The sequence below is a fragment of the Palaemon carinicauda genome, chromosome 43 (genome assembly GCF_036898095.1).
Source record: "Palaemon carinicauda isolate YSFRI2023 chromosome 43, ASM3689809v2, whole genome shotgun sequence".
NCBI lineage: Eukaryota > Metazoa > Arthropoda > Malacostraca > Decapoda > Palaemonidae > Palaemon > Palaemon carinicauda.
This window is the reverse complement of record NC_090767.1, coordinates 28,823,407-28,848,920: the sequence shown is the minus strand read 5'-3', so window position 1 is coordinate 28,848,920 and position 25,514 is coordinate 28,823,407.

Here is a 25,514-nt window from a genome sequence, read left to right as displayed (position 1 = left end):
ATGCCAGTTGGCCAATTCTCGTGCCAGTTGGCCAATTCTTGTGCTAGTTGGCCAATTCTGCGTAAGTTTGTCAATTCTTGTGCATGTTGGCCAATTCTTGCTAGTTGGCCAATTCTTGTGCTAGTTGGCCAATTCTTGTGCCAGTTGGCCAATTCTTGTGTAAGTTTGTCAATTCTTGTGCATGTTGGCCAATTCTCGTGCCAGTTGGCCAATTCTTGTGCTAGTTGGCCAATTCTTGTGGAAGTTTGTCAATTCTTGTGCTAGTTGGCCAATTCTTGTGCCAGTTGGCCAATTCTTGTGTAAGTTTGTCAATTCTTGTGCATTTTGGCCAATTCTCGTGCCAGTTGGCCAATTCTTGTGCTAGTTGGCCAATTCTTGTGTAAGTTTGTCAATTCTTGTGCATGTTGGCCAATTCTTGTGCCAGTTGGCCAATTCTCGTGACAGTTAGCCAATTCTTGTGCTAGTTGGCCAATTCTTGTGTAAGTTTGCCAATTCTTGTGCCAGTTGGCCAATTCTCGTGCCAGTTGGCCAATTCTCGTGCTAGTTGGCCAATTCTTGTGCTAGTTGGCCAATTCTTGTGTAAGTTTGTCAATTCTTGTGCTAGTTGGCCAATTCTTGTATAAGTTTGTCAATTCTTGTGCATGTTGGCCAATTCTCGTGCCAGTTGGCCAATTCTCGTGCTAGTTGGCCAATTCTTGTGCTAGTTGGCCAATTCTTGTGTAAGTTGGCCAATTCTTGTGCTAGTTGGCCAATTCTCGTGCCAGTTGGCCAATTCTTGTGCTAGTTGGCCAATTCTTGTGTAAGTTGTCAATTCTTGTGCAGTTGGCCAATTCTTGTGCTAGTTGGCCAATTCTTGTGTAAGTTGTCAATTCTTGTGCTAGTTGGCCAATTCTCGTGCCAATTGGCCAATTCTTGTGCTAGTTGGCCAATTCTTGTGTAAGTTTGTCAATTCTTGTGCATGTTGGCCAATTCTTGTGCCAATTGGCCAATTCTTGCCAGTTGGCCAATTCTTGTGCTAGTTGGCCAATTCTTGTGTAAGTTTGTCAATTCTTGTGCATGTTGGCCAATTCTTGTGCCAGTTGGCCAATTCTTGTGCTAGTTGGCCAATTCTTGTGTAAGTTTGTCAATTCTTGTGCATGTTGGCCAATTCTTGTGCCAGTTGGCCAATTCTTCGTGCTAGTTGGCCAATTCTTGTGTAGTTGGCAATTCTGCGTAAGTTTGTCAATTCTTGTGCATGTTGGCCAATTCTTGTGCCAGTTGGCCAATTCTTGTGCTAGTTGGCCAATTCTCGTGCCAGTTGGCCAATTCTTGTGTAAGTTTGTCAATTCTTGTGCAGTTGGCCAATTCTCGTGCCAGTTGGCCAATTCTTGTGCTAGTTGGCCAATTCTTGTGTAAGTTTGTCAATTCTTGTGCTAGTTGGCCAATTCTTGTGCCAGTTGGCCAATTCTTGTGTAAGTTGTCAATTCTTGTGCAGTTGGCCAATTCTTGTGCCAGTTGGCCAATTCTTGTGCTAGTTGGCCAATTCTTGTGTAAGTTTGTCAATTCTTGTGCATGTTGGCCAATTCTTGTGCCAGTTGGCCAATTCTCGTGCCAGTTGGCCAATTCTTGTGCTAGTTGGCCAATTCTTGTGTAAGTTTGTCAATTCTTGTGCAGTTGGCCAATTCTTGTGCCAGTTGGCCAATTCTTGTGCAGTTGGCCAATTCTTGTGTAAGTTGTCAATTCTTGTGCTAGTTGGCCAATTCTTGTGTAAGTTTGTCAATTCTTGTGCCAGTTGGCCAATTCTTGTGCTAGTTGGCCAATTCTTGTGCAGTTGGCCAATTCTTGTGCTAGTTGGCCAATTCTTGTGCAGTTGGCCAATTCTTGTGCTAGTTGGCCAATTCTTGTGTAAGTTTGTCAATTCTTGTGCATGTTGGCCAATTCTTGTGCCAGTTGGCCAATTCTTGTGCTAGTTGGCCAATTCTTGTGTAAGTTTGTCAATTCTTGTGCATGTTGGCCAATTCTTGTGCCAGTTGGCCAATTCTTGCCAGTTGGCCAATTCTTGTGTAAGTTTGTCAATTCTTGTGCTAGTTGGCCAATTCTTGTGCCAGTTGGCCAATTCTCGTGCCAGTTGGCCAATTCTTGTGCTAGTTGGCCAATTCTTGTGCTAGTTGGCCAATTCTTGTGCAGTTGGCCAATTCTCGTGCCAGTTGGCCAATTCTTGTGCTAGTTGGCCAATTCTTGTGTAAGTTTGTCAATTCTTGTGCTAGTTGGCCAATTCTTGTGCCAGTTGGCCAATTCTCGTGCCAGTTGGCCAATTCTTGTGCAGTTGGCCAATTCTTGTGCTAGTTGGCCAATTCTTGTGCCAGTTGGCCAATTCTTGTGCTAGTTGCCAATTCTTGTGCTAGTTGGCCAATTCTTGTGCCAGTTGGCCAATTCTTGTGCTAGTTGGCCAATTCTTGTGTAAGTTTGTCAATTCTTGTGCCAGTTGGCCAATTCTGTGCAGTTGGCCAATTCTTGTGCCAGTTGGCCAATTCTTGTGCCAGTTGGCCAATTCTTGTGTAAGTTTGTCAATTCTTGTGCTAGTTGGCCAATTCTTGTGTAAGTTTGTCAATTCTTGTGCCAGTTGGCCAATTCTTGTGCCAGTTGGCCAATTCTTGTGCTAGTTGGCCAATTCTTGTGCTAGTTGGCCAATTCTTGTGCTAGTTGGCCAATTCTCGTGCCAGTTGGCCAATTCTTGTGCTAGTTGGCCAATTCTTGTGTAAGTTGTCAATTCTTGTGCATGTTGGCCAATTCTTGTGCTAGTTGGCCAATTCTCGTGCCATTGGCCAATTCTTGTGCTAGTTGGCCAATTCTTGTGTAAGTTGTCAATTCTTGTGCATGTTGGCCAATTCTTGTGCTAGTTGGCCAATTCTCGTGCCAGTTGGCCAATTCTTGTGCTAGTTGGCCAATTCTTGTGTAAGTTTGTCAATTCTTGTGCATGTTGGCCAATTCTTGTGCTAGTTGGCCAATTCTCGTGCAGTTGGCCAATTCTTGTGCTAGTTGGCCAATTCTTGTGTAAGTTTGTCAATTCTTGTGCATGTTGGCCAATTCTTGTGCTAGTTGGCCAATTCTCGTGCTAGTTGGCCAATTCTTGTGTAAGTTTGTCAATTCTTGTGCATGTTGGCCAATTCTTGTGCCAGTTGGCCAATTCTCGTGCCAGTTGGCCAATTCTTGTGCTAGTTGGCCAATTCTTGTGTAAGTTTGTCAATTCTTGTGCATGTTGGCCAATTCTTGTGCCAGTTGGCCAATTCTCATGCCATTGGCCAATTCTAATTCTTGTGCTAGTTGGCCAATTCTTGTGTAAGTTTGTCAATTCTTGTGCATGTTGGCCAATTCTCGTGCCAGTTGGCCAATTCTTGTGCTAGTTGGCCAATTCTTGTGAAGTTTGTCAATTCTTGTGCTAGTTGGCCAATTCTTGTGCTAGTTGGCCAATTCTTGTGTAAGTTTGTCAATTCTTGTGCAGTTGGCCAATTCTCGTGCCAGTTGGCCAATTCTTGTGCTAGTTGGCCAATTCTTGTGTAAGTTTGTCAATTCTTGTGCATGTTGGCCAATTCTTGTGCCAGTTGGCCAATTCTCGTGCCAGTTGGCCAATTCTTGTGCTAGTTGGCCAATTCTTGTGTAAGTTGTCAATTCTTGTGCAGTTGGCCAATTCTCGTGCCAGTTGGCCAATTCTTGTGCTAGTTGGCCAATTCTTGTGTAAGTTTGTCAATTCTTGTGCATGTTGGCCAATTCTTGTGCCGTTGGCCAATTCTCGTGCCAGTTGGCCAATTCTTGTGCTAGTTGGCCAATTCTTGTGTAAGTTTGTCAATTCTTGTGCATGTTGGCCAATTCTTTGCCAGTTGGCCAATTCTCGTGCCAGTTGGCCAATTCTTGTGTAAGTTTGTCAATTCTTGTGCAGTTGGCCAATTCTTGTGCCAGTTGGCCAATTCTTGTGTAAGTTCCAATTCTTGTGCTTTGGCCAATTCTTGTGCTAGTTGGCCAATTCTTGTGTAAGTTTGTCAATTCTTGTGCATGTTGGCCAATTCTTTTGCTAGTTGGCCAATTCTAGTTGGCCAATTCTTGTGCCAGTTGGCCAATTCTCGTGCCAGTTGGCCAATTCTTGTGCTAGTTGGCCAATTCTTGTGTAAGTTTGTCAATTCTTGTGCATGTTGGCCAATTCTTGCTAGTTGGCCAATTCTCGTGCCAGTTGGCCAATTCTTGTGCTAGTTGGCCAATTCTTGTGTAAGTTTGTCAATTCTTGTGCAGTTGGCCAATTCTCGTGCCAGTTGGCCAATTCTTGTGCTAGTTGGCCAATTCTTGTGTAAGTTTGTCAATTCTTGTGCTAGTTGGCCAATTCTTGTGCCAGTTGGCCAATTCTTGTGTAAGTTTGTCAATTCTTGTGCCAGTTGGCCAATTCTTGTGTAAGTTGGCCAATTCTTGTGCTAGTTGGCCAATTCTTGTGTAAGTTTGTCAATTCTTGTGCATGTTGGCCAATTCTTGCCAGTTGGCCAATTCTTGTGCTAGTTGGCCAATTCTTGTGTAAGTTTGTCAATTCTTGTGCATGTTGGCCAATTCTTGTGCTAGTTGGCCAATTCTTGTGCCAGTTGGCCAATTCTTGTGCTAGTTGGCCAATTCTTGTGTAAGTTTGTCAATTCTTGTGCATGTTGGCCAATTCTTGTGCCAGTTGGCCAATTCTTGTGCTAGTTGGCCAATTCTTGTGTAAGTTTGTCAATTCTTGTGCATGTTGGCCAATTCTTGTGCTAGTTGGCCAATTCTTCGTGCCAATTCGTGCCAGTTGGCCAATTCTTGTGCTAGTTGGCCAATTCTTGTGTAAGTTTGTCAATTCTTGTGCTAGTTGGCCAATTCTTGTGCCAGTTGGCCAATTCTTGTGCTAGTTGGCCAATTCTTGTGTAAGTTTGTCAATTCTTGTGCTAGTTGGCCAATTCTTGTGCCAGTTGGCCAATTCTTGTGCTAGTTGGCCAATTCTTGTGCTAGTTGGCCAATTCTTGTGTAAGTTTGTCAATTCTTGTGCAGTTGGCCAATTCTTGTGTAAGTTTGTCAATTCTTGTGCATGTTGGCCAATTCTTGTGCTAGTTGGCCAATTCTTGTGCTAGTTGGCCAATTCTTGTGCGTGTTGGCCAATTCTTGTGCCAGTTGGCCAATTCTTGTGCTAGTTGGCCAATTCTTGTGTAAGTTTGTCAATTCTTGTGCCATTTGGCCAATTCTCGTGCCAGTTGGCCAATTCTTGTGCTAGTTGGCCAATTCTTGTGTAAGTTGTCAATTCTTGTGCAGTTGGCCAATTCTTGTGCCAGTTGGCCAATTCTTGTGCTAGTTGGCCAATTCTTGTGTAAGTTTGTCAATTCTTGTGCATGTTGGCCAATTCTCGTGCCAGTTGGCCAATTCTTGTGCTAGTTGGCCAATTCTTGTGAAGTTTGTCCAATTCTTGTGCTAGTTGGCCAATTCTTGTGCCAGTTGGCCAATTCTTGTGTAAGTTTGTCAATTCTTGTGCATGTTGGCCAATTCTTCGTGCCAGTTGGCCAATTCTTGTGCTAGTTGGCCAATTCTTGTGTAAGTTTGTCAATTCTTGTGCATGTTGGCCAATTCTTGTGCCAGTTGGCCAATTCTCGTGCCAGTTGGCCAATTCTTGTGCTAGTTGGCCAATTCTTGTGTAAGTTTGTCAATTCTTGTGCCAGTTGGCCAATTCGTGCCAGTTGGCCAATTCTTGTGCTAGTTGGCCAATTCTTGTGTAAGTTTTCAATTCTTGTGCATGTTGGCCAATTCTTGTGCCGTTGGCCAATTCTCGTGCCAGTTGGCCAATTCTTGTGCTAGTTGGCCAATTCTTGTGTAAGTTTGTCAATTCTTGTGCAGTTGGCCAATTCTTGCTAGTTGGCCAATTCTTGTGCCAGTTGGCCAATTCTTGTGTAAGTTTGTCAATTCTTGTGCCAGTTGGCCAATTCTTGTGCCAGTTGGCCAATTCTTGTGCTAGTTGGCCAATTCTTGTGTAAGTTTGTCAATTCTTGTGCATGTTGGCCAATTCTTGTGCTAGTTGGCCAATTCTTGTGTAAGTTTGTCCAATTCTTGTGCAGTTGGCCAATTCTTGTGCTAGTTGGCCAATTCTTGTGCCAGTTGGCCAATTCTTGCCAGTTGGCCAATTCTTGTGCTAGTTGGCCAATTCTTGTGTAAGTTTGTCATTCTTGTGCTATTGGCCAATTCTTGTGCCAGTTGGCCAATTCTCGTGCCAGTTGGCCAATTCTTGTGCATGTTGGCCAATTCTTGTGTAAGTTGTCCAATTCTTGTGCTAGTTGGCCAATTCTTGTGTAAGTTGGCAATTCTTGTGCCAGTTGGCCAATTCTTGTGCTAGTTGGCCAATTCTTGTGCCAGTTGGCCAATTCTTGTGCTAGTTGGCCAATTCTTGTGTAAGTTTGTCAATTCTTGTGCATGTTGGCCAATTCTCGTGCTAGTTGGCCAATTCTTGTGCTAGTTGGCCAATTCTTGTGTAAGTTTGTCAATTCTTGTGCAGTTGGCCAATTCTTGTGCCAGTTGGCCAATTCTCGTGCCAGTTGGCCAATTCTTGTGTAAGTTGGCCAATTCTTGTGCTAGTTGGCCAATTCTTGTGCCAGTTGGCCAATTCTCGTGCCAGTTGGCCAATTCTTGTGCTAGTTGGCCAATTCTTGTGCTAGTTGGCCAATTCTTGTGCCAGTTGGCCAATTCTCGTGCCAGTTGGCCAATTCTTGTGCTAGTTGGCCAATTCTTGTGTAAGTTTGGCAATTCTTGTGCTAGTTGGCCTAATTCTTGTGCCAGTTGGCCAATCTCTGCCAGTTGGCCAATTCTTGTGCAGTTGGCCAATTCTTGTGCTAGTTGGCCAATTCTTGTGTAAGTTTGTCAATTCTTGTGCTAGTTGGCCAATTCTGTGCTAGTTGGCCAATTCTCGTGCCAGTTGGCCAATTCTTGTGCAGTTGGCCAATTCTTGTGTAAGTTTGTCAATTCTTGTGCCAGTTGGCCAATTCTGTGCATGTTGGCCAATTCTTGTGCAGTTGGCCAATTCTCGTGCCAGTTGGCCAATTCTTGTGTAAGTTGTCAATTCTTGTGCTAGTTGGCCAATTCTTGTGCTAGTTGGCCAATTCTTGTGCCAGTTGGCCAATTCTTGTGCCAGTTGGCCAATTCTTGTGCTAGTTGGCCAATTCTTGTGTAAGTTGGCCAATTCTTGTGCTAGTTGGCCAATTCTCGTGCCAGTTGGCCAATTCTTGTGCTAGTTGGCCAATTCTTGTGTAAGTATGTCAATTCTTGTGCATGTTGGCCAATTCTTGTGCTAGTTGGCCAATTCTCGTGCCATTGGCCAATTCTTGCTAGTTGGCCAATTCTTGTGTAAGTTGTCAATTCTTGTGCATGTTGGCCAATTCTTGTGCTAGTTGGCCAATTCTCGTGCCAGTTGGCCAATTCTCGTGCTAGTTGGCCAATTCTTGTGTAAGTTTGTCAATTCTTGTGCATGTTGGCCAATTCTTGGCTAGTTGGCCAATTCTCGTGCTAGTTGGCCAATTCTTGTGTAAGTTTGTCAATTCTTGTGCATGTTGGCCAATTCTTGTGCCAGTTGGCCAATTCTCGTGCCAGTTGGCCAATTCTTGTGCTAGTTGGCCAATTCTTGTGTAAGTTTGTCAATTCTTGTGCATGTTGGCCAATTCTTTGGCTAGTTGGCCAATTTTCATGCCATTTGGCCAATTCTAATTCTTGTGCTAGTTGGCCAATTCTTGTGTAAGTTTGTCAATTCTTGTGCATGTTGGCCAATTCTCGTGCCAGTTGGCCAATTCTTGTGCTAGTTGGCCAATTCTTGTGGAAGTTTGTCAATTCTTGTGCTAGTTGGCCAATTCTTGTGCCAGTTGGCCAATTCTTGTGTAAGTTTGTCAATTCTTGTGCATGTTGGCCAATTCTCGTGCCAGTTGGCCAATTCTTGTGCTAGTTGGCCAATTCTTGTGTAAGTTTGTCAATTCTTGTGCATGTTGGCCAATTCTTGTGCCAGTTGGCCAATTCTCGTGCCAGTTGGCCAATTCTTGTGCTAGTTGGCCAATTCTTGTGTAAGTTTGTCAATTCTTGTGCCAGTTGGCCAATTCGTGCCAGTTGGCCAATTCTTGTGCTAGTTGGCCAATTCTTGTGTAAGTTTGTCAATTCTTGTGCATGTTGGCCAATTCTTGTGCCGTTGGCCAATTCTCGTGCCAGTTGGCCAATTCTTGTGCTAGTTGGCCAATTCTTGTGTAAGTTTGTCAATTCTTGTGCATGTTGGCCAATTCTTTGCTAGTTGGCCAATTCTTGCCAGTTGGCCAATTCTTGTGTAAGTTTGTCAATTCTTGTGCATTGGCCAATTCTTGTGCCAGTTGGCCAATTCTTGTGTAAGTTTTCCAATTCTTGTGCATATTGGCCAATTCTTGTGCTAGTTGGCCAATTCTTGTGTAAGTTTGTCAATTCTTGTGCATGTTGGCCAATTCTTTTGCTAGTTGGCCAATTCTAGTTGGCCAATTCTTGTGCCAGTTGGCCAATTCTCGTGCCAGTTGGCCAATTCTTGTGCTAGTTGGCCAATTCTTGTGTAAGTTTGTCCAATTCTTGTGCTAGTTGGCCAATTCTTGCCAGTTGGCCAATTCTCGTGCCAGTTGGCCAATTCTTGTGCCAGTTGGCCAATTCTTGTGTAAGTTTGTCAATTCTTGTGCATGTTGGCCAATTCTCGTGCCAGTTGGCCAATTCTTGTGCTAGTTGGCCAATTCTTGTGTAAGTTTGTCAATTCTTGTGCATGTTGGCCAATTCTTATGCCAGTTGGCCAATTCTTGTGTAAGTTTGTCAATTCTTGTGCCAGTTGGCCAATTCTTGTGTATTGGCCAATTCTTGTGCTAGTTGGCCAATTCTTGTGTAAGTTTGTCAATTATTGTGCATGTTGGCCAATTCTCATGCCAGTTGGCCAATTCTTGTGCTAGTTGGCCAATTCTTGTGTAAGTTTGTCAATTCTTGTGCATGTTGGCCAATTCTTGTGCTAGTTGGCCAATTCTCTTGCCAGTTGGCCAATTCTCGTGCTAGTTGGCCAATTCTTGTGTAAGTTTGTCAATTCTTGTGCATGTTGGCCAATTCTTGTGCCAGTTGGCCAATTCTTGTGCTAGTTGGCCAATTCTTTGTAAGTTTGTCAATTCTTGTGCATGTTGGCCAATTCTTGTGCTAGTTGGCCAATTCTTGTGCGTTGGCCAATTCTCGTGCCAGTTGGCCAATTCTTGTGCTAGTTGGCCAATTCTTGTGTAAGTTTGTCAATTCTTGTGCATGTTGGCCAATTCTTGTGCTAGTTGGCCAATTCTTTTGTGCCAGTTGGCCAATTCTTGTGCTAGTTGGCCAATTCTTGTGTAAGTTTGTCAATTCTTGTGCTAGTTGGCCAATTCTTGTGCCAGTTGGCCAATTCTTGTGCTAGTTGGCCAATTCTTGTGTAAGTTTGTCAATTCTTGTGCTAGTTGGCCAATTCTTGTGCCAGTTGGCCAATTCTTGTGTAAGTTTGTCAATTCTTGTGCTAGTTGGCCAATTCTTGTGCTAGTTGGCCAATTCTTGTGCAGTTGGCCAATTCTTGTGTAAGTTGTCAATTCTTGTGCAGTTGGCCAATTCTTGTGCTAGTTGGCCAATTCTTGTGTAAGTTGGCCAATTCTTGTGCTAGTTGGCCAATTCTTGTGCCAGTTGGCCAATTCTTGTGCTAGTTGGCCAATTCTTGTGTAAGTTTGTCAATTCTTGTGCATTTGGCCAATTCTTGTGCCAGTTGGCCAATTCTTGTGCTAGTTGGCCAATTCTTGTGTAAGTTTGTCAATTCTTGTGCATGTTGGCCAATTCTTGTGCCAGTTGGCCAATTCTTGTGTAAGTTAATTGACAAACTTCAGTTGGCCAACTGGCAAGAATTGCAAACTTTCAGTTGGCCAACTAGCACAAGTTGGCCAACTGTGCACAGTTGGCCAATTCGTGCACAGTTGACAAACTTGTGCATGTTGGCCAATTCTTGTGCTAGTTGGCCAATTCTCGTGCCAGTTGGCCAATTCTTGTGTAAGTTTGTCAATTCTTGTGCATGTTGGCCAATTCTTGTGCTAGTTGGCCAATTCTCGTGCCATTTGGCCAATTCTTGTGTAAGTTTGTCAATTCTTGTACTAGTTGGCCAATTCTTGTGCCAGTTGGCCAATTCTCGTGCCAGTTGGACAATTCTTGTGCCAGTTGGCCAATTCTTGTGCTAGTTGGCCAATTCTTGTGTAAGTTTGTCAATTCTCGTGCATGTTGGCCAATTCTTGTGCCAGTTGGCCAATTCTCGTGTAAGTTGGCCAATTCTTGTGCATGTTGGCCAATTCTTGCACTAGTTGGCCAATTCTTGTGTAAGTTGGCCAATTCTCGTGCCAGTTGGCCAATTCTTGTGGCAGTTGGCCAATTCTTGTGCTAGATGGCCAATTCTTGTGCTAGTTGGCCAATTCTTGTGTAAGTTTGTCAATTCTTGTGCTAGTTGGCCATTCTAGAGCTAGTTGGCCAATTCTCGTGCCAGTTGGCCAATTCTTGTGCCAGTTGGCCAATTCTTGTGTAAGTTTGTCAATTCTCGTTCCAGTTGGCCAATTCTTGTGCTAGTTGGCCAATTCTTGTGTAAGTTTGTCAATTCTTGTGCATGTTGGCCAATTCTTGTGCCAGTTGCCAATTCTCGTGCATGTTGGCCAATTCTCGTGCCAGTTGGCCAATTCTCGTGCTAGTGGCCAATTCTTGTGCTAGTTGGCCAATTCTTGTGTAAGTTTGTCAATTCTTGTGCTAGTTGGCCAATTCTTGTATAAGTTTGTCAATTCTTGTGCATGTTGGCCAATTCTCGTGCCAGTTGGCCAATTCTCGTGCTAGTTGGCCAATTCTTGTGCTAGTTGGCCAGTGTAAGTTGGCCAATTCTTGTGCTAGTTGGCCAATTCTTGTGCTAGTTGGCCAATTCTTGTGCATGTTGGCCAATTCTTGTGCTAGTTGGCCAATTCTCGTGCCAGTTGGCCAATTCTTGTGCTAGTTGGCCAATTCTTGTGTAAGTTGTCAATTTCTTGTGCTAGTTGGCCAATTCTCGTGCCAATTGGCCAATTCTCGTGCTAGTTGGCCAATTCTTTGTATAAGTTTGTCAATTCTTGTGCATGTTGGCCAATTCTTGTGCCAGTTGGCCAATTCTCGTGCCAGTTGGCCAATTCTTGTGCTAGTTGTCCAATTCTTGTTTAAGTTTGTCAATTCTTGTGCATGTTGGCCAATTCTTGTGCCAGTTGGCCAATTCTCGTGCCAGTTGGCCAATTCTCGTGCTAGTTGCCCAATTCTTGTGTAAGTTTGTCAATTCTTGTGCATGTTGGCAAATTCTCGTGCCAGTTGGCCAATTCTTGTGTTAGTTGTACAATTCCTGCGTAAGTTTGTCAATTCTTGTGCATGTTGGCCAATTCTTGGGCTAGTTGGCCAATTTTTGTGCCAGTTGGCCAATTCTTGTGCTAGTTGGCCAATTCTCATGCCAGTTGGCCAATTCTTGTGCTAGTTGGCCAATTCTTGTGTAAGTTTGTCAATTCTTGTGCATGCTGGCCAATTTTCGTGCCAGTTGGCCAATTCTTTTGCTAGTTGGCCAATTCTTGTGGAAGTTTGTCAATTCTTGTGCTAGTTGGCCAATTCTTGTGCCAGTTGGCCAATTTTTGTGTAAGTTCTCAATTCTTGTGCATGTTGGCCAATTCTCGTGCCAGTTGGCCAATTCTTGTGCTAGTTGGCCAATTCTTGTGTAAGTTTGTCAATTCTTGTGCAAGTTGGCCAATTCTTGTGCCAGTTGTCCAATTCTCGTGCCAGTTAGCCAATTCTTGTGCTAGTTGGCCAATTCTTGTGTAAGTTTGTCAATTCTTGTGCCAGTTGGCCAATTCGTGCCAGTTGGCCAATTCTTGTGCTAGTTGGCCAATTCTTGTGTAAGTTTGTCAATTCTTGCGCCTGTTGGCCAATTCTTGTGCCGGTTGGCCAATTCACGTGCCAGTTGGCCAATTCTTGTGCTAGTTGGCCAATTCTTGTGTAAGTTTGTCAATTCTTGTGCATGTTGGCCAATTCTTTTGCTAGTTGGCCAATTCTCGTGCCAGTTGGCCAATTCTTGTGTAAGTTTGTCAATTCTTGTGCCAGTTGGCCAATTCTTTTGCCAGTTGGCAATTCTTGTGCTAGTTGGCCAATTCTTGTGTAAGTTTTTCAATTCATGTGCATGTTGGCCAATTCTTGTGCTAGTTGGCCAATTCTTGTGTAAGTTTGTCAGTTCTTGTGCATGTTGGCCAATTCTTTTGCTAGTTGGCCAATTCTTGTGCCAGTTGGCCAATCATCATGCCAGTTGGCCAATTCTTGTGCTAGTTGGCCAATTCTTGTGTAAGTTTGTCGATTCTTGTGCTAATTGGCGTAATTCTTGTGCCAGTTGGCCAATTCTCGTGCCAGTTGGCCAATTCTTGTGCATGTTGGCCAATTCTTTGTAAGTTGTCAATTCTTGTGCATGTTGGCCAATTCTTGTGCCAGTTGGCCAATTCTGTGCTAGTTGGCCAATTCTTGTGTAAGTTTGTCAATTCTTGTGCTAGTTGGCCAATTCTTGTGCCATTTGGCCAATTCTTGTGTAAGTTTGTCAATTCTTGTGCAGTTGGCCAATTCTTGTGCCAGTTGGCCAATTCTTGTGCATGTTGGTGTAAGTTTGTCAATTCTTGTGCAGTTGGCCAATTCTTGTGCCTGTTGGCCAATTCTTGTGCATGTTGGCCAATTCTTGTGCCAGTTGGCCAATTCTTGTGTAAGTTTGTCAATTCTTGTGCATGTTGGCCAATTCTTGTGCCAGTTGGCCAATTCTCGTGCTAGTTGGCCAATTCTTGTGTAAGTTTGTCAATTCTTGTGCCAGTTGGCCAATTCTCGTGCCAGTTAGCCAATTCTGGTGCTAGTTGGCCAATTCTTGTGTAAGTTTGTCAATTCTTGTGCCAGTTGGCCAATTCGTGCCAGTTGGCCAATTCTTGTGCTAGTTGGACAATTCTTGTGTAAGTTTGTCAATTCTTGTGCATGTTGGCCAATTCTTGTGCCGTTGGCCAATTCTCGTGCCAGTTGGCCAATTCTTGTGCTAGTTGGCCAATTCTTGTGTAAGTTTGTCAATTCTTGTGCATGTTGGCCAATTCTTTTGCTAGTTGGCCAATTCTTGGTGCCAGTTGGCCAATTCTTGTGTAAGTTTGTCAATTCTTGTGCCAGTTGGCCAATTCTTGTGCCAGTTGGACAATTCTTGTGTAAGTTTTCCAATTCTTGTGCATATTGGCCAATTCTTGTGCTAGTTGGCCAATTCTTGTGTAAGTTTGTCAATTCTTGTGCATGTTGGCCAATTCTTGTGCTAGTTGGCCAATTCTAGTTGGCCAATTCTCGTGCCAGTTGGCCAATCCTCGTGCCAGTTGGCCAATTCTTGTGCTAGTTGGCCAATTCTTGTGTAAGTTTGTCGATTCTTGTGCTAGTTGGCCAATTCTCATGCCAGTTGGCCAATTCTCGTGCCAGTTGGCCAATTCTTGTGCCAGTTGGCCAATTCTTGTGTAAGTTTGTCAATTCTTGTGCATGTTGGCCAATTCTCGTGCCAGTTGGCCAATTCTTGTGCTAGTTGGCCAATTCTTGAGTAAGTTTGTCAATTCTTGTGCATGTTGGCCAATTCTTATGCCAATTGGCCAATTCTTGTGTAAGTTTGTCAATTCTTGTGCCAGTTGGCAAATTCTTGTGTAAGTTGGCCAATTCTTGTGCTAGTTGGCCAATTCTTGTGTAAGTTTGTCAATTATTGTGCATGTTGGCCAATTCTCATGCCAGTTGGCCAATTCTTGTGCTAGTTGGCCAATTCTTGTGTAAGTTTGTCAATTCTTGTGCATGTTGGCCAATTCTTGTGCTAGTTGGCCAATTCTCTTGCCAGTTGGCCAATTATCGTGCTAGTTGGCCAATTCTTGTGTAAGTTTGTCAATTCTTGTGCACGTTGGCCAATTCTTGTGCCAGTTGGCCAATTCTTGTGCTAGTTGGCCAATTCTTTTGTAAGTTTGTCAATTCTTGTGCATGTTGGCCAATTCTTGTGCTAGTTGGCCAATCCTTGTGCTGGTTGGCCAATTCTCGTGCAAGTTGGCCAATTTTTGTACTAGTTGGCCAATTCCTGTGTAGGTTTGTCAATTCTTGTGCATGTTGGCCAATTCTTGGGCTAGTTGGCCAATTTTCGTGCCAATTTTCGTGCCAGTTGGCCAATTCTTGTGCTAGGTGGCCAATTCTTGTGTAAGTTTGTCAATTCTTGTGCTAGTTGGCCAATTCTTGTGCCAGTTGGCCAATTCTAGTGCTAGTTGGCCAATTCTTGTGTAAGTTTGTCAATTCTTGTGCTAGTTGGCCAATTCTTGTGCCAGTTGGCCAATTCTTGTGTAAGTTTGTCAATTCTTGTGCTAGTTGGCCAATTCTTGTGTAAGTTTGTCAATTCTTGTGCATGTTGGCCAACTCTTGTGTAAGTTTGTCAATTCTTGTGCATGTTGGCCAATTCTTGTGCTAGTTGGCCAATTCTTGTGTAAGTTGGCCAATTCTTGTGCTAGTTGGCCAATTCTTGTGCCAGTTGGTCAATTCTTGTGCTAGTTGGCCAATTCTTGTGTAAGTTTGTCAATTCTTGTGCCATTTGGCCAATTCTCGTGCCAGTTGGCCAATTCTTGTGCTAGTTGGCCAATTCTTGTGTAAGTTTGTCGAATTCTTGTGCATGTTGGCCAATTCTTGTGCCAGTTGGCCAATTCTTGTGTAAGTTAATTGACAAACTTACACAAGAATTGGCCAACTGGCACAAGAATTGACAAACTTTCAAAAGAATTGGCCAACTAGCACAAGAATTGGCCAACTGGCACAAGAATTGGCCAACGTGCACAAGAATTGACAAACTTGTGCATGTTGGCCAATTCTTGTGCTAGTTGGCCAATTCTCGTGCCAGTTGGCCAATTCTTGTGTAAGTTTGTCAATTCTTGTACTAGTTGGCCAATTCTTGTGCCAGTTGGCCAATTCTCGTGCCAGTTGGACAATTCTTGTGCCAGTTGGCCAATTCTTGTGCTAGTTGGCCAATTCTTGTGTAAGTTTGTCAATTCTCGTGCATGTTGGCCAATTCTTGTGCCAGTTGGCCAATTCTCGTGTAAGTTGGCCAATTCTTGTGCATGTTGGCCAATTCTTGCACTAGTTGGCCAATTCTTGTGTAAGTTGGCCAATTCTCGTGCCAGTTGGCCAATTCTTGTGGCAGTTGGCCAATTCTTGTGCTAGATGGCCAATTCTTGTGCTAGTTGGCCAATTCTTGTGTAAGTTTGTCAATTCTTGTGCTAGTTGGCATATTCTAGAGCTAGTTGGCCAATTCTCGTGCCAGTTGGCCATTCTTGTGCCAGTTGGCCAATTCTTGTGTAAGTTTGTCAATTCTCGTTCCAGTTGGCCAATTCTTGTGCTAGTTGGCCAATTCTTGTGTAAGTTTGTCAATTCTTGTGCATGTTGGCCAATTCTTGTGCCAGTTGGCCAATTCTCGTGCATGTTGGGCCAATTCTCGTGCCAGTTGGCCAATTCTCGTGCTAGATGGCCAATTCTTGTGCTAGTTGGCCAATTCTTGTGTAAGTTTGTCAATTCTTGTGCTAGTTGGCCAATTCTTGTATAAGTTTGTCAATTCTTGTGCATGTTGGCCAATTCTCGTGCCAGTTGGCCAATTCTCGTGCTAGTTGGCCAATTCTTGTGCTAGTTGGCCAGTGTAAGTTGGCCAATTCTTGTGCTAGTTGGACAATTCTTGTGCTAGTTGGCCAATTCTTGTGTATGTTGGCCAATTCTTGTGCTAGTTGGCCAATTCTCGTGCCAGTTGGCCAATTCTTGTGCTAGTTGGCCAATTCTTGTGTAAGTATGTCATTTCTTGTGCTAGTTGGCCAATTCTCGTGCCAATTGGCCAATTCTCGTGCTAGTTGGCCAATTTTTGTGTAAGTTTGTCAATTCTTGTGCATGTTGGCCAATTCTTGTGCCAGTTGGCCAATTCTCGTGCCAGTTGGCCAATTCTTGTGCTAGTTGTCCAATTCTTGTTTAAGTTTGTCAATTCTTGTGCATGTTGGCCAATTCTTGTGCCAGTTGGCCAATTCTCGTGCCAGTTGGCCAATTCTCGTGCTAGTTGCCCAATTCTTGTGTAAGTTTGTCAATTCTTGTGCATGTTGGCCAAATTCTCGTGCCAGTTGGCCAATTCTTGTGTTAGTTGGCCAATTCCTGCGTAAGTTTGTCAATTCTTGTGCATGTTGGCCAATTCTTGGGCTAGTTGGCCAATTTTTGTGCCAGTTGGCCAATTCTTGTGCTAGTTGGCCAATTCTCGTGCCAGTTGGCCAATTCTTGTGCTAGTTGGCCAATTCTTGTGTAAGTTTGTCAATTCTTGTGCATGCTGGCCAATTCTCGTGCCAGTTGGCCAATTCTTGTGCTAGTTGGCCAATTCTTGTGGAAGTTTGTCAATTCTTGTGCTAGTTGGCCAATTCTTGTGCCAGTTGGCCAATTCTTGTGTAAGTTCTCAATTCTTGTGCATGTTGGCCAATTCTCGTGCCAGTTGGCCAATTCTTGTGCTAGTTGGCCAATTCTTGTGTAAGTTTGTCAATTCTTGTGCAAGTTGGCCAATTCTTGTGCCAGTTGTCCAATTCTCGTGCCAGTTAGCCAATTCTTGTGCTAGTTGGCCAATTCTTGTGTAAGTTTGTCAATTCTTGTGCCAGTTGGCCAATTCGTGCCAGTTGGCCAATTCTTGTGCTAGTTGGCCAATTCTTGTGTAAGTTTGTCAATTCTTGCGCATGTTGGCCAATTCTTGTGCCGGTTGGCCAATTCACGTGCCAGTTGGCCAATTCTTGTGCTAGTTTGCCAATTCTTGTGTAAGTTTGTCAATTCTTGTGCAGTTGGCCAATTCTTTTGCTAGTTGGCCAATTCTCGTGCCAGTTGGCCAATTCTTGTGTAAGTTTGTCAATTCTTGTGCCAGTTGGCCAATTCTTGTGCCAGTTGGCCAATTCTTGTGCTAGTTGGCCAATTCTTGTGTAAGTTTTTCAATTCATGTGCATGTTGGCCAATTCTTGTGCTAGTTGGCCAATTCTTGTGTAAGTTTGTCAATTCTTGTGCCTGTTGGCCAATTCTTTTGCTAGTTGGCCAATTCTTGTGCCAGTTGGCCAATCATCATGCCAGTTGGCCAATTCTTGTGCTAGTTGGCCAATTCTTGTGTAAGTTTGTCGATTCTTGTGCTAATTGGCGTATTCTTGTGCCAGTTGGCCAATTCTCGTGCCAGTTGGCCAATTCTTGTGCATGTTGGCCAATTCATTTGTAAGGTTGTCAATTCTTGTGCATGTTGGCCAATTCTTGTGCAAGTTGGCCAATTCTGGTGCTAGTTGGCCAATTCTTGTGTAAGTTTTCAATTCTTGTGCTAGTTGGCCAATTCTTGTGCCATTTGGCCAATTCTTGTGTAAGTTTGTCAATTCTTGTGCAGGTTGGCCAATTCTTGTGCCAGTTGGCCAATTCTTGTGCATGTTGGTGTAAGTTTGTCAATTCTTGTGCAGGTTGGCCAATTCTTGTGCCAGTTGGCCAATTCTTGTGCATGTTGGCCAATTCTTGTGCCAGTTGGCCAATTCCTGTGTAAGTTTGTCAATTCTTGTGCATGTTGGCCAATTCTTGTGCCAGTTGGCCAATTCTTGTGCTAGTTGGCCAATTCTTGTGTAAGTTTGTCAATTCTTGTGCCAGTTGGCCAATTCTCGTGCCAGTTGGCCAATTCTCGTGCTAGTTGGCCAATTCTTGTGCCAGTTGGCCAATTCTCGTGCCAGTTGGCCAATCTTGTGCTAGTTGGCCAATTCTTGTGTAAGTTTGTCAATTCTTGTGCTATTTGGCAATTCTTGTTCCAGTTGGCCAATTCTTGTGCTTGTTGGCCAATTCTTGTGTAAATTTTCTCAATTCTTGTGCCAGTTGGCCAATTCTTGTGTAAGTTTGTCAATTCTTGTGCCAGTTGGCCAATTCTCGTGCCAGTTGGCCAATTCTTGTGCTAGTTGGCCAATTCTTGTGTAAGTTTGTCAATTCTTTTGCATGTTGGCCAATTCTTGTGCCAGTTGGCCAATTCTCATGCCAGTTGGCCAATTCTTGTGCTAGTTGGCCAATTCTTGTGTAAGTTTGTCAATTCTTGTGCTAGTTGGCCAATTCTTGTGTAAGTTTGTCAATTCTTGTGCTAGTTGGCCTATTCTTGTGCCAGTTGGCCAATTCTTGTGCCAGTTGGCCAATTCTTTGTGCTAGTTGGCCAATTCTTGTGTAAGTTTGTCCAATTCTCGTGTAAGTTTGTCAATTCTTGAGCCAGTTGGCCAATTCTCGTGCCAGTTGGCCAATTCTTGTGCTAGTTGGCCAATTCTTGTGTAAGTTTGTCAATTCTTGTGCATGTTGGCCAATTCTTGTGCTAGTTGGCCAATTTCGTGCCAGTTGGCCAGTTCTTGTGCTAGTTGGCCAATTCTTGTGTAAGTTTGTCAATTCTTGTGCATGTTGGCCAATTCTTGTGCCATTTGGCCAATTCTTGTGCTAGTTGGCCAATTCTTGTGTAAGTTTGTCAATTCTTGTGCATGTTGGCCAATTCTTGTGCTAGTTGGCCAATTCTCGTGCCAGTTGGCCAATTCTTGTGCTAGTTGGCCAACCTTTGTGTAAGTTTGTCAATTCTTGTGCATGTTGGCCAATTCTTGTGCTAGTTGGCCAATTCTCGTGCCAGTTGGCCAATTCTTGTGTAAGTTTGTCAATTCTTGTGCTAGTTGGCCAATTCTCGTGCTAGTTGGCCAATTCTTGTGTAAGTTTGTCAATTCTTGTGCATGTTGGCCAATTCTTGTGCTAGTAGGCCAATTCTCATGCCAGTTGGCCAATTCTTGTGCTAGTTGGCCAATTCTTGTGTAAGTTTGTCAATTCTTGTGCATGTTGGCCAATTCTTGTGCTAGTTGGCCAATTCTCCGTGCCAGTTGGCCAATTCTTGTGCTAGTTGGCCAATTCTTGTGTAAGTTTGTCAATTCTTGTGCATGTTGGCCAATTCTTGTGCTAGTTGGCCAATTCTCGTGCCAGTTGGCCAATTCTTGTGTAAGTTTGTCAATTCTTGTGCTAGTTGGCCAATTCTTGTGCTAGTTGGCCAATTCTTGTGTAAGTTTGTCAATTCTTGTGCATGTTGGCCAATTCTTGTGCTAGTTGGCCAATTCTTGTGTATGTTGGCCAATTCTTGTGCTAGTTGGCCAATTCTCGTGCCAGTTGGCCAATTCTTGTGTAAGTTTGTCAATTCTTGTGCATGTTGGCCAATTCTTGTGCCAGTTGGCCAATTCTCGTGCCAGTTGGCCAATTCTTGTGTTAGTTGGCCAATTCTGCGTAAGTTTGTCAATTCTTGTGCATGTTGGCCAATTCTTGGCTAGTTGGCCAATTCTTGTGCTAGTTGGCCAATTCTCGTGCCAGTTGGCCAATTCTTGTGTAAGTTTGTCAATTCTTGTGCATGTTGGCCAATTCTCGTGCCAGTTGGCAATTCTTGTGCTAGTTGGCCAATTCTTGTGGAAGTTTGTCAATTCTTGTGCTAGTTGGCCAATTCTTGTGCCAGTTGGCCAATTCTTGTGTAAGTTTGTCAATTCTTGTGCATGTTGGCCAATTCTCGTGCCAGTTGGCCAATTCTTTTGCTAGTTGGCCAATTCTTGTGTAAGTTTGTCAATTCTTGTGCAGTTGGCCAATTCTTGTGCCAGTTGGCCAATTCTTGTGACAGTTGCCAATTCTTGTGCTAGTTGGCCAATTCTGTGTAAGTTTGCCAATTCTTGTGCCAGTTGGCCAATTCTCGTGCCAGTTGGCCAATTCTCGTGCTAGTTGGCCAATTCTTGTGCTAGTTGGCCAATTCTTGTGTAAGTTTGTCAATTCTTGTGCTAGTTGGCCAATTCTTGTATAAGTTTGTCAATTCTTGTGCAGTTGGCAATTCTTGTGCTAGTTGGCCAATTCTTGTGTAAGTTTGTCAATTCTTGTGCATGTTGGCCAATTCTTGTGCCAGTTGGCCAATTCTCGTGCCAGTTGGCCAATTCTTGTGTTAGTTGGCCAATTCCTGCGTAAGTTTGTCAATTCTTGTGCATGTTGGCCAATTCTTGGGCTAGTTGGCCTAATTCTTCGTGCCAGTTGGCCAATTCTTGTGCTAGTTGGCCAATTCTCGTGCCAGTTGGCCAATTCTTGTGCTAGTTGGCCAATTCTTGTGTAAGTTTGTCAATTCTTGTGCGTGTTGGCCAATTCTCGTGCAGTTGGCCAATTCTTTTGCTAGTTGGCCAATTCTTGTGGAAGTTTGTCAATTCTTGTGCTAGTTGGCCAATTCTTGTGCCAGTTGGCCAATTCTTGTGTAAGTTTGTCAATTCTTGTGCATGTTGGCCAATTCTCGTGCCAGTTGGCCAATTCTTGTGCTAGTTGGCCAATTCTTGTGTAAGTTTGTCAATTCTTGTGCATGTTGGCCAATTCTTGTGCCAGTTGGCCAATTCTCGTGCCAGTTGGCCAATTCTTTTGCTAGTTGGCCAATTCTTGTGGAAGTTTGTCAATTCTTGTGCTAGTTGGCCAATTCTTGTGCCAGTTGGCCGATTCTTGTGTAAGTTTGTCAATTCTTGTGCATGTTGGCCAATTCTCGTGCCAGTTGGCCAATTCTTGTGCTAGTTGGCCAATTCTTGTGTAAGTTTGTCAATTCTTGTGCCAGTTGGCCAATTCGTGCCAGTTGGCCAATTCTTGTGCTAGTTGGCCAATTCTTGTGTAAGTTTGTCAATTCTTGAGCATGTTGGCCAATTCTTGTGCCGGTTGGCCAATTCTCGTGCCAGTTGGCCAATTCTTGTGCTAGTTGGCCAATTCTTGTGTAAGTTTGTCAATTCTTGTGCATGTTGGCCAATTCTTTTGCTAGTTGGCCAATTCTCGTGCCAGTTGGCCAATTCTTGTGTAAGTTTGTCAATTCTTGTGCCAGTTGGCCAATTCTTGTGCCAGTTGGACAATTCTTGTGCTAGTTGGCCAATTCTTGTGTAAGTTTTCAATTCATGTGCATGTTGGCCAATTCTCGTGCTAGTTGGCCAATTCTTGTGTAAGTTTGTCAATTCTTGTGCATGTTGGCCAATTCTTTTGCTAGTTGGCCAATTCTTGTGCCAGTTGGCCAATCTCGAGTCAGTTGGCCAATTCTTGTGCTAGTTGGCCAATTCTTGTGCAAGTTTGTCGATTCTTGTGCTAATTGGCCTACTTTTGTGCCAGTTGGCCAATTCTCGTGCTAGTTGGCCAATTCTTGTGCATGTTGGCCAATTCTTTTGTAAGGTTGTCAATTCTTGTGCATGTTGGCCAATTATTGTGCCAGTTGGCCAATTCTCGTGCTAGTTGGCCAATTCTGTTGCTAGTTGGCCAATTCTTGTGTAAGTTTGTCAATTCTTGTGCTAGTTGGCCAATTCTTGTGCCATTTGGCCAATTCTTGTGTAAGTTCGTCAATTCTTGTGCATGTTGGCCAATTCTTGTGCCAGTTGGCCAATTCTCGTGCCAGTTGGCCAATTCTTGTGCATGTTGGCCAATTCTTGTGCCAATTAGCCAATTCTTGTGTAAGTTTGTCAATTTTTGTGCATGTTGGCCAATTCTTGTGCTAGATGGCCAATTCTTGTGCATGTTGGCCAATTCTTGTGCCAGTTGGCCAATTCTTGTGCTAGTTGGCCAATTCTTGTGCCAGTTTGTCAATTCTTGTGCCAGTTGGCCAATTCTCGTGCTAGTTGGCCAATTCTTGTGCCAGTTGGCCAATTCTCGTGCCAGTTGGCCAAGTCTTGTGCTAGTTGGCCAATTCTTGTGTAAGTTTGTCAATTCTTGTGCTATTTGGCCAATTCTTGTTCCAGTTGGCCAATTCTTGTGCTAGTTGGCCAATTCTTGTGTAAGTTTGTCAATTCTTGTGCCAGTTGGCCAATTCTTGTGCCAGTTGGCCAATTCTTGTGTAAGTTTGTCAATTCTTGTGCCAGTTGGCCAATTCTTGTGTAAGTTTTTCAATTCTTGTGTAAGTTTGTCAATTCTTGTGCCAGTTGGCCAATTCTCGTGCCAGTTGGCCAATTCTTGTGCTAGTTGGCCAATTCTTGTGTAAGTTTGTCAATTCTTGTGCATGTTGACCAATTCTTGTGCCAGTTGGCCAATTCTCATGCCAGTTGGCCAATTCTTGTGCTAGTTGGCCAATTCTTGTGTAAGTTTGTCAATTCTTGTGCTAGTTGGCCTATTCTTGTGTAAGTTTGTCAATTCTTGTGCCAGTTGGCCAATTCTTGTGCCAGTTGGCCAATTTTTGTGCTAGTTGGCCAATTCTTGTGTAAGTTTGTCAATTCTTGTGTAAGTTTGTCAATTCTTGTGCCAGTTGGCCAATTCTCGTGCCAGTTGGCCAATTCTCGTGCCAGTTGGCCAATTCTTTTGCTAGTTGGCCAATTCTTGTGTAAGTTTGTCAATTCTTGTGCATGTTGGCCAATTCTTGTGCTAGTTGGCCAATTCTCGTGCCAGTTGGCCAATTCTTGTGCTAGTTGGCCAATTCTTGTGTAAGTTTGTCAATTCTTGTGCATGTTGGCCAATTCTTGTGCCAGTTGGCCAATTCTCGTGTCAGTTGGCCAATTCTTGTGCTAGTTGGCCAATTCTTGTGTAAGTTTGTCAATTCTTGTGCATGTTGGCCAATTCTTGTGCCAGTTGGACAATTCTTGTGCTAGTTGGCCAATTCTTGTGTAAGTTTTTCAATTCAAGTGCATATTGGCCAATTCTTGTGCAAGTTGGCCAATTCTTGTGTAAGTTTGTCAATTCTTGTGCATGTTGGCCAATTCTTTTGCTAGTTGGCCAATTCTTGTGCCAGTTGGCCAATCCTCGTGCCAGTTGGCCAATTCTTGTGCTAGTTGGCCAATTCTTGTGTAAGTTTGTCGATTCTTGTGCTAATTGGCGTATTCTTGTGCCAGTTGGCCAATTCTCGTGTTAGTTGGCCAATTCTTGTGCATGTTGGCCAATTCATTTGTAAGGTTGTCAATTCTTGTGCATGTTGGCCAATTCTTGTGCCAGTTGGCCAATTCTCGTGCCAGTTGGCCAATTCTGGTGCTAGTTGGCCAATTCTTGTGTAAGTTTGTCAATTCTTGTGCTAGTTGGCCAATTCCTGTGCCATTTGGCCAATTCTTGTGTAAGTTTGTCAATTCTTGTGCAGGTTGGCCAATTCTTGTGCCAGTTGGCCAATTCTTGTGCATGTTGGCCAATTCTTGTGCCAGTTGGCCAATTCTTGTGTAAATTTGTCAATTTTTGTGCATGTTGGCCAATTCTTGTTCTAGTTGGCCAATTCTTGTGCATGTTGGCCAATTCTTGTGCCAGTTGGCCAATTCTCGTGCTAGTTGGCCAATTCTTGTGTAAGTTTGTCAATTCTTGAGCCAGTTGGCCAATTCTCGTGCTAGTTGGCCAATTCTTGTGCCAGTTGGCCAATTCTCGTGCCAGTTGGCCAAGTCTTGTGCTAGTTGGCCAATTCTTGTGTAAGTTTGTCAATTCTTGTGCTATTTGGCCAATTCTTGTTCCAGTTGGCCAATTCTTGTGCTAGTTGGCCAATTCTTGAGTAAATTTTCTCAATTCTTGTGCCAGTTGGCCAATTCTTGTGCTAGTTGGCCAATTCTTGTGTAAGTTTGTCAATTCTTGTGCATGTTGGCCAATTCTCGTGCCAGTTGGCCAATTCTCGTGCCAGTTGGCCAATTCTTGTGCTAGTTGGCCAATTCTTGTGTAAGTTTGTCAATTCTTGTGCATGTTGGCCAACTCTTGTGCCAGTTGGCCAATTCTCATGCCAGTTGGCCAATTCTTGCGCTAGTTGGCCAATTCTTGTGTAAGTTTGTCAATTCTTGTGCTAGTTGGCCAATTCTTGTGCCAGTTGGCCGATTCTTGTGTAAGTTTGTCAATTCTTGTGCATGTTGGCCAATTCTCGTGCCAGTTGGCCAATTCTTGTGCTAGTTGGCCAATTCTTGTGTAAGTTTGTCAATTCTTGTGCCAGTTGGCCAATTCGTGCCAGTTGGCCAATTCTTGTGCTAGTTGGCCAATTCTTGTGTAAGTTTGTCAATTCTTGAGCATGTTGGCCAATTCTTGTGCCGGTTGGCCAATTCTCGTGCCAGTTGGCCAATTCTTGTGCTAGTTGGCCAATTCTTGTGTAAGTTCGTCAATTCTTGTGCATGTTGGCCAATTCTTTTGCTAGTTGACCAATTCTCGTGCCAGTTGGCTAATTCTTGTGTAAGTTTGTCAATTCTTGTGCCAGTTGGCCAATTCTTGTGCCAGTTGGACAATTCTTGTGCTAGTTGGCCAATTCTTGTGTAAGTTTTTCAATTCATGTGCATGTTGGCCAATTCTCGTGCTAGTTGGCCAATTCTTGTGTAAGTTTGTCAATTCTTTTGCATGTTGGCCAATTCTTTTGCTAGTTGGCCAATTCTTGTGCCAGTTGGCCAATCCTCGAGTCAGTTGGCCAATTCTTGTGCTAGTTGGCCAATTCTTGTGCAAGTTTGTCGATTCTTGTGCTAATTGGCCTACTTTTGTGCCAGTTGGCCAATTCTCGTGCCAGTTGGCCAATTCTTGTGCATGTTGGCCAATTCTTTTGTAAGGTTGTCAATTCTTGTGCATGTTGGCCAATTATTGTGCCAGTTGGCCAATTCTCGTGCTAGTTGGCCAATTCTGTTGCTAGTTGGCCAATTCTTGTGTAAGTTTGTCAATTCTTGTGCTAGTTGGCCAATTCTTGTGCCATTTGGCCAATTCTTGTGTAAGTTCGTCAATTCTTGTGCATGTTGGCCAATTCTTGTGCCAGTTGGCCAATTCTCGTGCCAGTTGGCCAATTCTTGTGCATGTTGGCCAATTCTTGTGCCAATTGGCCAATTCTTGTGTAAGTTTGTCAATTTTTGTGCATGTTGGCCAATTCTTGTGCTAGATGGCCAATTCTTGTGCATGTTGGCCAATTCTTGTGCCAGTTGGCCAATTCTCGTGCTAGTTGGCCAATTCTTGTGTAAGTTTGTCAATTCTTGTGCCAGTTGGCCAATTCTCGTGCTAGTTGGCCAATTCTTGTGCCAGTTGGCCAACTCTCGTGCCAGTTGGCCAAGTCTTGTGCTATTTGGCCAATTCTTGTTCCAGTTGGCCAATTCTTGTGCTAGTTGGCCAATTCTTGTGTAAATTTGTCAATTCTTGTGCCAGTTGGCCAATTCTTGTGCCAGTTGGCCAATTCTTGTGTAAGTTTGTCAATTCTTGTGCCAGTTGGCCAATTCTTGTGTAAGTTTTTCAATTCTTGTGTAAGTTTGTCAATTCTTGTGCCAGTTGGCCAATTCTCGTGCCAGTTGGCCAATTCTTGTGCTAGTTGGCCAATTCTTGTGTAAGTTTGTCAATTCTTGTGCATGTTGACCAATTCTTGTGCCAGTTGGCCAATTCTCATGCCAGTTGGCCAATTCTTGTGCTAGTTGGCCAATTCTTGTGTAAGTTTGTCAATTCTTGTGCTAGTTGGCCTATTCTTGTGTAAGTTTGTCAATTCT